The following is a 13,047-nucleotide window of genomic DNA, read 5'->3' on the forward strand; positions in this document are numbered from 1 at the left end:
ATATAGAAAAAACTTTCAAACAATCATAAAACTGTATTTGCTCACTTGAACACATATTATTCAGGAAATGTACAGGAAATTCAGGAAAAAACAAAAGAAAAAAGCCACACTTAGATTAACCGATATAATGAGTCCTAACGTGGCGCGTACCTTGAATGTGGTTGTAAAATAAATCCAATTACTGAGCAGTGAGATTGAATCAAAATTCAATTCAATTTACGTTAATTATAATTCATTAAATATCTACCGCCTTTGAGCGTTATACTGGTTGCTTCACACCTAACCAGGAAACCATTTCTTACCATGGCGCAATGAGCATGGGTAAGCAAGTGATTGCCAGTAATGAGACACTGGGGAAAATGATAAACAATTTGCCAGTATTTGAAAAACCTCTCGGCTGATGGGTGGCGAATAACTTTCGTAGGTGTGTGTACCTTAGACGAGTAATTTATATAGACAGTAGGTGTCGAAAATTAGCGGCTGCTGATTATGTTTTATTAGAGCTTATGCAATCGTAGGTGATACCACCCCCGAGAAGGACCATTCCGGCGGACACAACTCAACCGATACCTTTTAACCGAGCTTCATATCGATCGAGCGTGAGAGATTCCATATGCAGCTCTGCGTGGTGGAATGGTGGTAGAAAGTGTGTCTAGTTTATTATGGGCGATAGCCCTAGACGAGATGACTACAATTTTGCAACGGGCAAACTGTTACCCGCTAGCTGTCAGCATACAGCGGGATACCGGATACATCAAAGAGGCAAACTATTCACTAGCTGGACGTACGTACGAATCGATCACCACGGGGAACACACGCCCCCAGTAATAACGGGGTAATAAACATTCCCGCAGGTCAGGCCGATTCTGTCATAAATCGTCCACAGTGCAACCGACTGATTCCACCATGCGCGAATGTGTCATGATCGATCGACATGATTAACTTTACACTCCTCCGGGTTACGGTGCCTAATGCTGCACCACGATGAGTGTATAATTTGAATACAATGCAGGAATAAAGTAGTTCCCGAATGGTGGTCATCAGATCGGCATCAATCAGATGCCTCTAACGCTCGTCTCGTTTACCCAACCTTCGAGACTGTGCGGGCTATTCGGGACGTACGTTTGAGATTTATTTTAGGCGTTAAAAAAGGCGTCGGTTGGAATTGGTTTGATGTTAACGGTTGCAATTTGTGTGTTTTTTTCTGTGAAGCATTGCCTGCCGGCTGTCACGAAAGTACGCAGAACAACGTATAATTTGATGTATCGGAGCAATTGTGCTAGATCTATCCAATTTCGTCATGCTTTTGGACAAATAGTAGGGAGTTCCGAAACCAAACCGAAAATGACACATTAACCGTTTTCTGGAGCAAAACTGGAGTCAATTTGTGTAGAATGGTTTATGGATGCTTGAAGCTAGTATTTAGGGGAGAACAAAGACTTTAAATGTTTCCAATGAGGTTACTACAATTGTTGAATTTGTTAATTTGGTTTGAAATTATTGTAGATCTTGAACTGGAGCATCAGAACAATGCAGCCTCGGGCTTCGGATACGATTCGCGATCCTTGAATTTACTCATCCACTAAACAACCTGAGAACGAATGCCTCGTTATGCGCCATTTACTCCTCCAGTCCATGCTCTTTATCACTTTACGGTCCTCGCAAACGATTTGCCATTCACGCCCTCAAAGTCAACACTAATGATACACTCTCTTCTTCTTTGCAGGCAAAACTGGCATCAGTGAAGGTAAGTCCACATCCACTAATCGCCACTAGATTAGTCACCTCGATCTCCACAACCCAAGTGGTCCAATTCTTGACCGCGTCCGTGAAATCGTAACGGAGAAGCCTCCCACCGACATGTGGGTCCACGGTTCAAGACCATCTCAAGAGCGGCTCCATTTTGAGAAGGTAATTTCTGTACCCTCGAGCCCGAAATTACCGTTCGTTCGAATCAGTTGGTCGAAATCGGATCATGCCTGTTTGTGGTGCGTGTGCGGTGCATGATCCGCCCAAACGGCGGATGAAAGACACATCGCGCAGGCATCGCGCGTTAACCGAAGGTCACCTGATGGACTCCGCGTCAGGAGCGGAGAGGCACTGTGCCATTGAAGTGGGTATTTGTGGAAAGGATGGCAATGATTAGAGGTGACTTCGATGTGAACAGAGCGATATACGGAATATATCGATGTACCTTGAACTTTTTCGAACGGCTACTCGCGTTTGTTAGGCTGTCGTTGAAGCTCATCCGTGAGGCGCGCGCCTTCGAACACCTCGCCTACCGCTACCCATTCGTCGTGGGAAATTGTGAAACAGTTAGATGTGGAGCGGTACACTTTATGAGGCTCTAATAGCCTGAAATTATAACACTCTCACGCCCCAACTAAAGCAGCAGCAAAAAAAAAAAAAACACTCCATGGTCGATCGCTAAGGCGTTTCGAACATCTCCCATGGTCTCGAGCCCAACGAGTAAATTATCCGTACATTCAGCGTACATCGACTATTTGCTCGGTGGTGTCTTTTTGGCGTGTTGTGGCACGCCTCGTTTTGTTCGTCATGCGCCATCTAGCAGCGCGGGACACTACCGACGAGCAGGGCGATACCTCGATTGTGACATTTGGATCAATCGGACGACCGGAGAGGAGGCAAGAAGAGAAGCCTTTTCGCAGAGGAAGAAGGGCACTGACATTTGAGCCTGGCGGCACGATGGGAAGGGATCGACGAGTCGCACATAAATCATCGTCGAGTGTTTTTTTTTTCTTACCTCATAAAAGGAAGTACGCATTCGGTATCGTATCCATCGGCGAATGGCGGCATTGCAATTAAGATGCGATACCGAACGCGTAAAATCTCTGCACTTGAGGTCGATTTTAGTGGTTTTCAGAAGGGCATGAAGAGTCTGGAAGGGGAAGTTGTCTCTAGACAGGAAAATCTAGTGCAACAAAGTGTTGCAAGCTGTAAATGGGGTTGTGAATGATTTGTTCGAACGGATTAATTGGAGAGATTCGATCGATAATTGTGTTTGGTTGATGTGAAAAGAGTGCTCCAATTTTTTGCTCTAGTAGAGGTTATTCCTTTTAAAATGTTATTTTTGAATAGTTTTGTAAATGTTAATTTATATTCTTAGCGTTGAAGCCAAACATAAGATAAACGTTTTTTAGCTAAGATGCGACTAACTTTGAAAGTATGAGATTTGGAATAATGAAAGGATTTTTCGTCTAGATATGGAGGGTTGCTGATGCCGCCATTAAAATAAGACCACCTGCTATCAGCACATCAAGCGAAACTTAGATTTGGAAGCTAATTTACAACGGATCGACCTAATTTTATTGTAAAACTTAGTAGAACAATTTGAAAACACGTTCCTGTAATTGTGTGAATGAAGAAATCGGTTATTCGTCGCTGTTTTCGACAAAAAAAATGGCAAAAACACATATGGCCATAATTATTTGAAATTCAAACAAAAAATTCTTCACAACTTTAAGCATCTCTTCATTACATTTTTCAACTCTAGGATTGGTTATGTGTACTAATAAAAAAGTTGTTTTGTTTGGGTAAAATTTTTTTCAGACTTTTTACAGGTTTTTTTTAATAATTATTGAATCATTAACGAGCTTTTGGCTTTTTTTCGGCTCACAAACAAATTGAAGAACAATTGAGTAAATTGGCACGATGAAGTAAAGCTGTTGCAATACTAAGCGTAATTAGCCAAACACAGTTCTTTGCGTTCTCAAGCATTTCATTCTCATTCCCGTCCCCTAGAAGTTCGGCGGACAATATTGTCCGTTACAACACTCATTTGATTTGTGTGCCGGTTCCAAATAGTTCACGAGTCAACAATGCGTACGATTGCATTGACGAGCGGAGGCAAGTATGATTAGAACAGATCAAGTGCCTGCGCCGAAAGGTGTTACTGCTTACCATGTGTGGGCTCTCAAGAAGTAACGACAACCACATGATTTGCGTATGAATGATTGCGATATAACACATTTCACATGTTCAAACACACGGGGCCGCGAGCATACAGGAAGGAACTATACAATCACAAACCACAACCAACGTGTGTGAGTGTGTGGTTGCACATAACTTCCCTTACCTCAGCGCCATTAAGCGTTAGGCTAAGTGCTCCGCGAGGGTGGGTTATGTTTTCTCTCTTGCTCTTCGGCACGTCCCCTCCAGGCGAAGGAGTGAGCCGCAAAATAAAGCCATTGTTTCTTTACGTCTCCCCTTTAGGGTGGTGAAAGAATTGGTGGTAAATAGCGCGTCACTCGGGTTGAGTAAGAAAGGCGAGAAGTGCACCAATTTCCAACCCACCGCTTTGCCTGTTGGGACCTTGTGGGAAGGAAGCTCGGTGAAGATGCACAGGAAGTTGCGCATTACCCGGTCGGTCATGTAAACGTTTGCTGGATGGTGGATAAAGCGTGCGCCAATTTGAATATGACTGCATTAGCGAATAATTTGGCTACTTTTGGGAAGTGAAATGAAAAAGACGGGACGGTAAGCAATCGTGTGCAACGGAAATTATGGGATTTTAAACTGTTTAAAGCGAGCGACATGCATGGTGATGAGGAATTTTGATTGCCAAACTTCTTTGCATAGGTCCGGATTGTCCGGAAAGGTTAGCTTCGATGGATAATGTGATTCAGACATAAAACGATGTTACATTTGGCCTGCAAGTCAAACGCCAATTGCAGCCATCATCATCATCATCGTGGCGAACGCACGTGGAACCGCAAATGGTCAAAATGTGGGCAATATTTTAACACGATTACCGCACTCCTGGCGGAATAGCTGCCACACACACACACCCCGTAATCGCTGACAGTAATTATCCTAATAAATAGCTTACTTGGTAGGCCTAGCGGCTGCGAAATGGGCTGCGCTGGTTACTTACCACGCCGCCGTCAGGGTGGGTGCAAACATATAATTAGTATTGTTCCCCACTTTAGAGTGGCGAGCATTAACGAACGAGAAGAAATGTTAAAACTGGAGCTTGGGAGGCCTTACGTGAATCATTGGAAGACCTTTACCAAAAGAGACCCTTGTAAGTGACACGAAGATGTGTCCAACGATCGAAATGCGTTCGATAAAATCTTTGAGAACTGTCTGTGCGGAGAACGGGAGTTTCTTACCAGTAAGCGTTACTCCCTCAGTAAGCGTTACTAGCTAGATTGATCTTTTTTTTGCTCCTTCTCACCACCAGTAACAATAGAAAATGGTTTGCGCGTGCGCACTTTCCGACAATTCGGATCCGAGATTCACTTACATCGCTTTTTTTGTTGCTCTCCATCACAACCCCCGGAGGACGCGGACCAACGGAGATCGCTTCCAGTTCACACGGGCCAAGTATTGCGCAATTGAACGACTCCGAGTAAACTTCTGCCTGAACAGTGTTTTTGACATTACGAGCGAGCAGTTGTTGTTGATGCGATTGCGATTTTTCGATTTCGGATCAAGTTCAACCAACGCGCTCCGTTTTGGTTCCTGTGTGTGACACACACAAAACCGACTAGCGAACCCGTGGTGTCACTTTTGACACAGTTAGGGTCAATGCTTCACTTTTTTGGCGGCATCTCGTTAGCGAGAATGCAAAACTCGCGTCGTTTGGTATGCAAGGGCAAACGTGAAGCACTTCTTGACCACCGTTTTCCAACGGATCGTTCGTTAGCGAACGCGCATAAGGGTTTTATTTTATTTCCTAACGTATAAGTAAAAGAGTTGACATTCAAAAATGGCTGACGAGCAGCTCTAAAGGATGTTTGTTGTGGTGCGAGAAACTGACATTGGTCTATATTCAATAGAGTTTGGTAGGATGTCCAAGAGGAAAGAAACTGACCTTTTTTTCTACATTAAATCGTACACATTGAATCGAAACTGAAGTCGTCCAGTGTTGTTGGTTTATTTAATTAGACTGCTCGGAGTTTAAATGTCAACTCATCTGATGCACAGAACGATCGTACGGTGGAACGTATATCGGCATTTATTGAAGGTTCATTTCGTGCTACGGCACATTCCAGCCCGTTTGATGTTGCTTGTGAGAATTTCTCATCCAGCTGGCTGTTTCATTACTGTGTGGTGCTACCAGATCTTAAATAAAATCCACTTGTAACAAATTTGGTTCATTATTTATGTTTTACGAACATGATGGATGTGATTTGTCGTGATAAAGTATCTCGATCCACCATAAAGCGATTACGATTACTTATTACTAGCCTCTCCGATCGGCTAATTACCATCAGCAATAGCGCAGCAATAAAAGAAAGCCACCGATATCCATTTATGTTTTTCCTTTCGCGCCATAACAAACTGCTCTGTTGGAGCGTGACGGAAATTTGGTCAGATATCTTCGGTTCGGTTTTTGGGAAAATTTCACCCACCAAAATGTATCGAAACATGCGTTAAGTGAGCAACTCTAGCACTTGTAAAATGTTTCATATCATTATCATAAATTTTCGAATTAACACGCACGGCGGAACACATGCCAGCTTAAGTGTGATGCATTTCCTGATAATGCTATCGGAATTTTTCATCCGATTTTAGCCTGTCGCTTGATGAAGCTACCAAAACCAAACCGAAATCAATCGATGTGTTGCGATCTTACACACGGGTGGAAAGAAGCAACTCAACCCCAATTTCACGTTTGGGTCGCATAATGTTTGCCTTCACACTACCCACACACCCCATTAAAGGTGAAATGGTAAGTGTCGATAAGTAGCCGATTTCGATTACAAAACTGGCGGGTGAAAAATGCTGCATTGTAAATATCGAATCAGTATCGATAGTAAAACAACCGCGAGTTCGAAATCGACAGTTCATTCACTTCTTCTCTCCCCATGATCGGAAACACCGATCCGACGTAACGCACAGACGTTACGCGTTATAACGCTCTCGATTAGTATGATAATATATACAGCACCCTCCTTACACCCTTAAGCCGATGTTTTTTTGTCGCCGTACTGTTGCGATCATCGTGCCAGTCGTGTCGGTTGGTAATTGTGCTACTAGAGTTTTGTGTTGTCTGCTTTGCTTCTTTCTTCTTTTAGTGTTTTTTTTTCTTATCATCGGGCGATGAGACGACAATGTGTTAAAATGGACAAGGAGAGACCTACAGCACAGCAACAATCGGTGACGATTTTGCTCGTAGTTTAGGTGGTCTAACTTGGGAATCGAATGAAGAAAAACACTCACTAACCCAACGGGAAAATACACGTCGTTAGTTGACCGGTCAGATAAACGGGTGACGAGGTGATGTAGGGGACGCGCGAAGAGGAAAGTAAACTAGGGAAGTAGACAAATGGGCGAAACAACATCCATCATGCTTTACAAAGCAGGAAGGTGATAAAGCGTATAGGCAGTGAGCGTAACGCTAAAGAGACGGAAGCATTAGGGTTGAACCTAAAGCAAGTTTACGCCCGGAGTGAAGACGAATGCATTACATTGAACCGAAGAGAGGAGATCAAAGGGCTTGTTGCACGGTTTAGCAGTCCTTTTGGAAGAGGTTAATGTGTAGTTGTGGAGCACAAAAGCACGACCACTGTACCCGCCGTTGACCGTTTGAAATCGAAAGATTTGTCAGCAAGCGACGAACCTTACAAGTCCGAATGATTTATATTTGTCAAATGATTTCTTTCCCTGCCGTTCGGTCGACCAATTCGATTGATGGATGACGCGACGGTCATCGGACAGCGCGTGACATCCGGCGAAGGAAGGTTTGCGTGTGGCACCGGTTAAAACGTGATAACATGGCGGGGTGACCACGAGCCTTGCTCTGTACGATGTGGAAAGTGATTACGAAATTGAAAGTGGCGATTGAACCGTACCAAAGGGAACCCATGCAAGTCACCCGGACAGCATATAGTAGGCTGTCGTGCAATAACGTTAGCCGCGTGCCGTTTATGTTGGCGTTACATTCTCTCCCTCTCTCTCTCTCTCTCGTAGTCCCTGAGCGGAATACTTAAACGCACTGGAGCTTCCGCACACTAAGCTAGTGTGGAGCTTTGTGCAAGTGTCGTGCGCTGTCTGTCGTTGTTGGAATGGCGCGAAGAAATTTTTGCATTTCTCCGTAAATGTAAACAAAACCAAAAAACCGATCAATCAAGATGTCCAGGTGTGGAAATAGTTTGCGATAGGAAATGGTTCAAATTTAATATGGCAGTGAGGTTATGTGTTTGATAAAAAAAGAGCCAACAAGCATGTTATGTTACGTGATGGTGGTTAATTAAATTGAACATTTAACTCTGTCAGCTGGATGCAATGCGTTGGTTTTAAGGGCCGTTCCATACAACATTTCTTCCCCATGTCCATTTGTTTGATGTTTTTAACGAACACGAAACAATAACAATGCACAGGAAAACGACCAAACACAGACCAAAAGGTGTTCACATCTACGATTCACGACTAACCTTGCATCGCGTTTCGCATCGCTTATCGTTTTTAAAGATTGTAATCGCGATGCAATTCAGTTTCTTCGACGCATGTTTCCTTCTGCTACCACAGCGCCACAAACACGCTACTAACCCTGGCACTAACCCCATGCAGGGCATGCAGGTGACAGACAGCGAGACGCAAACGAAATAAATGGCCGCTTTTGCAACGATGTGACATACATTTCATTCTCACCTACACACCCTTACAAGATACACACCGCGCTGCGTAAGGTTCGTTTTGCTGTGGAATTTGACAAATTAACAGTCTCAAATTTTAATTGACGTCTTTTGCCATCAGAGTGCGCAACGCCGCTTAAGTGTCATGTCGCCTCCGCGTAGCTTTTCCTTGTAGAATGCACGTCAAACAAAGTCTTTGTTTTCGGTAGCATGGATTGCAATTTGTGTCTTTGTGGATCAGTATTTTTTAGCTCAACCCTACCATTTCTCGCCTTTTTGCCTGTACGAAAATTATCCAAACAGATATTATGAAATCGAGCAATAGAGAGTACGGAAAAAGCACTGAGTGCGTTCGACTTTTCTCACTGAATTAAATGCATTATTAGTTTTCTTAGGTTAGGGCAATACTAAGGGTCACTGCTCTTAGTGCCGTGCGTTACGCCATCTGTTGGGAAATGAACTAATTAACTATTGGCTTACTCTGTATGAGCGATAACGATCGAGCTTTCGCGATCGCTTACTAATTCCCGTATCAAACCAGCGGATACGTTATCGAATATCGATCAGATAAATGTTTCAGGTGCGATTTAGAACACAGGTTCGCTTCATCAACACTGTCGGGACCGGGCTTGTGGTAGCTTTCTCTTTTTTCCTCAAAAAAAGGGTGGCAAGCAAAGGAACTGTGTGTCCTAATCATAACACATCACTCCAAACGATCGATAGACGCACTAATGTTTCGAAATTGAAAGTTTTCCCTATTCACGCAACACAACCTCCCAACTTCGCTAGTTTGGGTACATCCGAGCCAGAGCAGCAATCAGAAGGAAAGCAAACGACCGTGTTAATGCTTTTAATATGATCAGATGTTGTGACTGGTCCGAGGAAACAGGCGAGTGTCAAAAAATCACCTTTAAAGACTGACTTAATATTTTCATTCGGATCTTACTCCCTCTCTCGCACACACACACTAAACCTAAACGTGCGCTAAAGACTTTTTTGGCTAAGTTTCAAGCCAGATTATCTTGATTCGCGTTGATGACGGGTGGTGCTTTGCTGCTGGCATTTGTTGCTGTACGGTCGCTTATCTGGATCGCCTTAATTCCGGACCAATTCTATCTTAAGCGTGCCACAGCCGATCCGACTAGCCTTTTAGCGCTTCAACACCCGGCACACGCACGGCACGCTAGAAGGAAGCACCTCAATCCGAACGCCGACCCGACTAATGGGCGGTGAGCTATCCCACTTAATTGTCCGCTCGTTTTAAGCGATCGTACCATTTGTTGCTGTGTGATTCACTTTTCAATGGGTACAAGCTTAACAAGCGCCAAGGTTTGAGAACGCATTTTACAGTTTGTTTTTGTGAGTTTGCGGTTTCTTTGCCAAATTTAATTATTTCCTTTTTGACTGTTTTCTTACAGTGCACTGTTTTGCTACTGAAAGCATAAAAATTAATACAAAAAAAAACAATAAAATGTTTTATTCATTCGCGTTGGGGCTGGTAAAAAAAATTGGCAAACAAAAACGACCTCCTTTTGCTATGGCACGAAACGATCAGAAGGTTGGCATTGCCATTCTGCCAGTTCTCTGCCACGTCCGGCACAAGTTTGTTTTACAGATCCGGCCCAGCAGTTCGTTATGCTCCCGGTCCGTTTATTGCATAATTCAGCAACTCTTCGAAACATGCCGAGCGCCGGCCGATGGTGCAAATAGTAGAACCTTATTTTCCTGCCCATCGAACGTTCCAAGCAGTTTGGTTTGGGCGATCGCGATCACGCGTTAGCAGCTTACGGGAATAAAATGTGAAAGGTTCAAGGAAGCTGCTTTATTATCATAAATCGAACCTTCGCATTGACTTTGCTTGCGCGCTATTACGGCCGGAGGGATGTTTAATGCAAACGGTTAGATTTCGCTGGACAGCTCCTGGAGCGATCGGTGAGAGGTGGCGTGCCGATTTGCTGATTGCGGAACCGACGTAATTCTGCTGGTTAAAAGCCATGTACATGCTTCCTCTTTCATTGTCTGCCCGTCTTGTACTTGAACTCTGTCGATCGATCGAGATTCGATTGTTGTTTCGAACTCCGGTTCGCTGTTCAATAAATCATAACGCCTCCTGGCGGTAGGGTGACGTTCGATCGAAACTTTTAACAAACATTGGTTCTATCGGTGAAGCGTTTGCTATGATTTAGCTGGCTGTGGTTAGGCGTAGAAGGTGAATGTGGTTTACTGCTGGCGGAATTATGTTGAAGGTGAGAGCAGACGCTTAATTCGATCGTAGACGGATCTGAATGGATAAGTAAGTTCAATGTGCTCGTGTCTAATCAAGCTCCGGCGCAAGAATCCGGTTTATATTTTATTGATTTGAAAGTTAATATTAACCAAGAGTCCTTTTGACAAAATTAGCCTTAGTAGTGGCTTAATTGACGGATTTGCAAAAAAATTGTCAATAGGGATAATCAAATTTTTTGAGCAAGAACTAACGATGTTTGATGTGTTTTATGATCCTCGTGCTATAAAATAATGAAAAGGTCGCGGACCACCCAGGCTCGGAAAAGGTTTAAATAAATTAAAATTGACTTCAGATAGGCAAAAATCAGAGCTATAAATAAGTTCGTGCGATTTTTTTTCGAAATTGAAAGTTTTGAAGAATTTATATTTTACAAACTTATTTATTGTCCTTTAATTTCGTTTCCTGCCTATGAAAACCTCCGTCTTAGGCAAAGGAGTATATATATTTTTATATATATATTTTAATCCAAAATTCTAGAATCCAAATTTAGAATAACGAGAACTGAACGAAAACCTTTTTAAGCTAGATAATCCATTGTAGTGTAAGGAAAGAAAATCCAGATGGGGTTTTAAAGCGGTACCTTGGTGTTAGCAATTGAGACCCAACGACTAAACCCCCATCTGCATATAAATTTAGTACTGTACATGAACTTAATTCACATTTTATTATCTCTAAGATGGATTTATATCATTCTTTAAAAAAAAGCAAACCGACAGCGAAAGTGATTTAAAATCGCTTTTCCTTTTCCTCCTCACTTTTACCAGCGGCAAAAGCAAGAAGCTTCCCAGTGGCTGACCAGCTGATCGTTAGATCGGGTAATTGGAGCAATCAACCAACCGTCTTACATAAGTTTCGACCAGTGCCGCAGTGTTTTTTTTCCTCCCGTTTCTTCCATTGGTTGAATTCATTTCCCCGTTGGTTGTCCAAAGTGCCTTGGTTCGGTTGTTTGTTTCTCGTTCCATTCCGCATTGAACGAGCCCGTATCGGCACTCGACATCGAAACTCATAATTTTGCAAGTTATGTTTTCGTTGTGTGCAACCTTGTGTGGGGAGCTGGATTCACTTACGGTGCCATCTCGCTAAGCCTTATTTTGCGTGTGCCGCACAGCGAACCTATCGACCTATCTGTGCCGCGAGCAGCTCGCCGTGGTGTACTTTTCTCCATTTTCCTACATTTTCCAGCACGCCTAACTTGGTGGAGCTTCCGTTTCGTAAAAAAAAAGGTAGCAATTTCAGCCGGTTCGTTGAGTCGTTATGTTGTTATGCTTTGGTGCATCCTTTTTTTCCCCCTTCATCGCAGCGTTCAACGGTGTGTTTTTTCACTTTTCATTATGCAGCCGGTTTTGTTGTGTTTTTGATTTTCGGCTAGCAAATCAAAGTCTTTGTGCGAGCCTTTTTCCCTGTGTCTCACAAGCTATTTCCTTCGCGCTTAACGAGCCTTTTCCCCTAAACTGTTGCGGCGTCGGTAGTGGAAGCGGAAAAATAGTGGTACATTAAATTTAATAATCTAATGCCTCACGATTTAGGCAGCCACCCCCCGATGTGCCCTTTGCGTCTCGCTTTGTCTGTGTACCACACGTGATTTATGCGCGTTTACTCGCGCTTTTTCTGCAGAACTTTACTGCATTTTGCTTGCCTGTAACGCGAAGAAGAGTGTCTCGCTTTGCTACAAAAGAGGTACGGCCAAACGGGATTCACAATCCGCTTGCAAACCTTACTTGAACGATTTATACAAATTATATTATTAAATTACCATGTAACATTAAGCTCATGTTCTCATGGAAAGGGAATGGTTTTCTGTCCGTGTTGTGACTGCCGATCGTCATGATGCTAATGATGATCGGGGGGAAGGGCTGTAACATTTCCAAAGTAGAAGCAATCCCAGTCCCTCCCTAAGACACTAAGTTGTAATTTGCGCCGGAAGGAAAAAAAAAATCTGTACCGAGTATTACTGGCACACGATTTTGACCACCGATTTGAAGGCGTTTGGGGGCGTGTTTCCTGCCCTCAAACTCCCGAGGGCAGGAACTGCATGCAACGTACTGCAAGTGTACTACCAGCAGCGTTACCATCCCGGTGAGGGAGGATAAAGACCACAAAAATGTTGTTTCTATCGATTGCATTTATTGCAGTCTGCTCAGAAAGGTGTGTCCGAGA

At 43.4% G+C, this 13,047-nt stretch overlaps 2 protein-coding genes across 3 annotated transcripts in view; both read right to left on the minus strand.

Annotated features, from left to right (window-relative positions):
• The window catches only part of LOC126564707 (homogentisate 1,2-dioxygenase), a 650,355-nt gene that overhangs the window by 572,252 nt on the left and 65,056 nt on the right, over positions 1-13,047 (minus strand). The gene's annotated exons all lie outside the window — the stretch shown is intronic.
• Positions 1-13,047, minus strand: part of LOC126565684 (uncharacterized) — a 343,737-nt gene that overhangs the window by 97,455 nt on the left and 233,235 nt on the right. The gene's annotated exons all lie outside the window — the stretch shown is intronic.

Source organism: Anopheles maculipalpis, chromosome 3RL (genome assembly GCF_943734695.1).
Source record: "Anopheles maculipalpis chromosome 3RL, idAnoMacuDA_375_x, whole genome shotgun sequence".
Taxonomy (NCBI): Eukaryota; Metazoa; Arthropoda; class Insecta; order Diptera; family Culicidae; genus Anopheles; species Anopheles maculipalpis.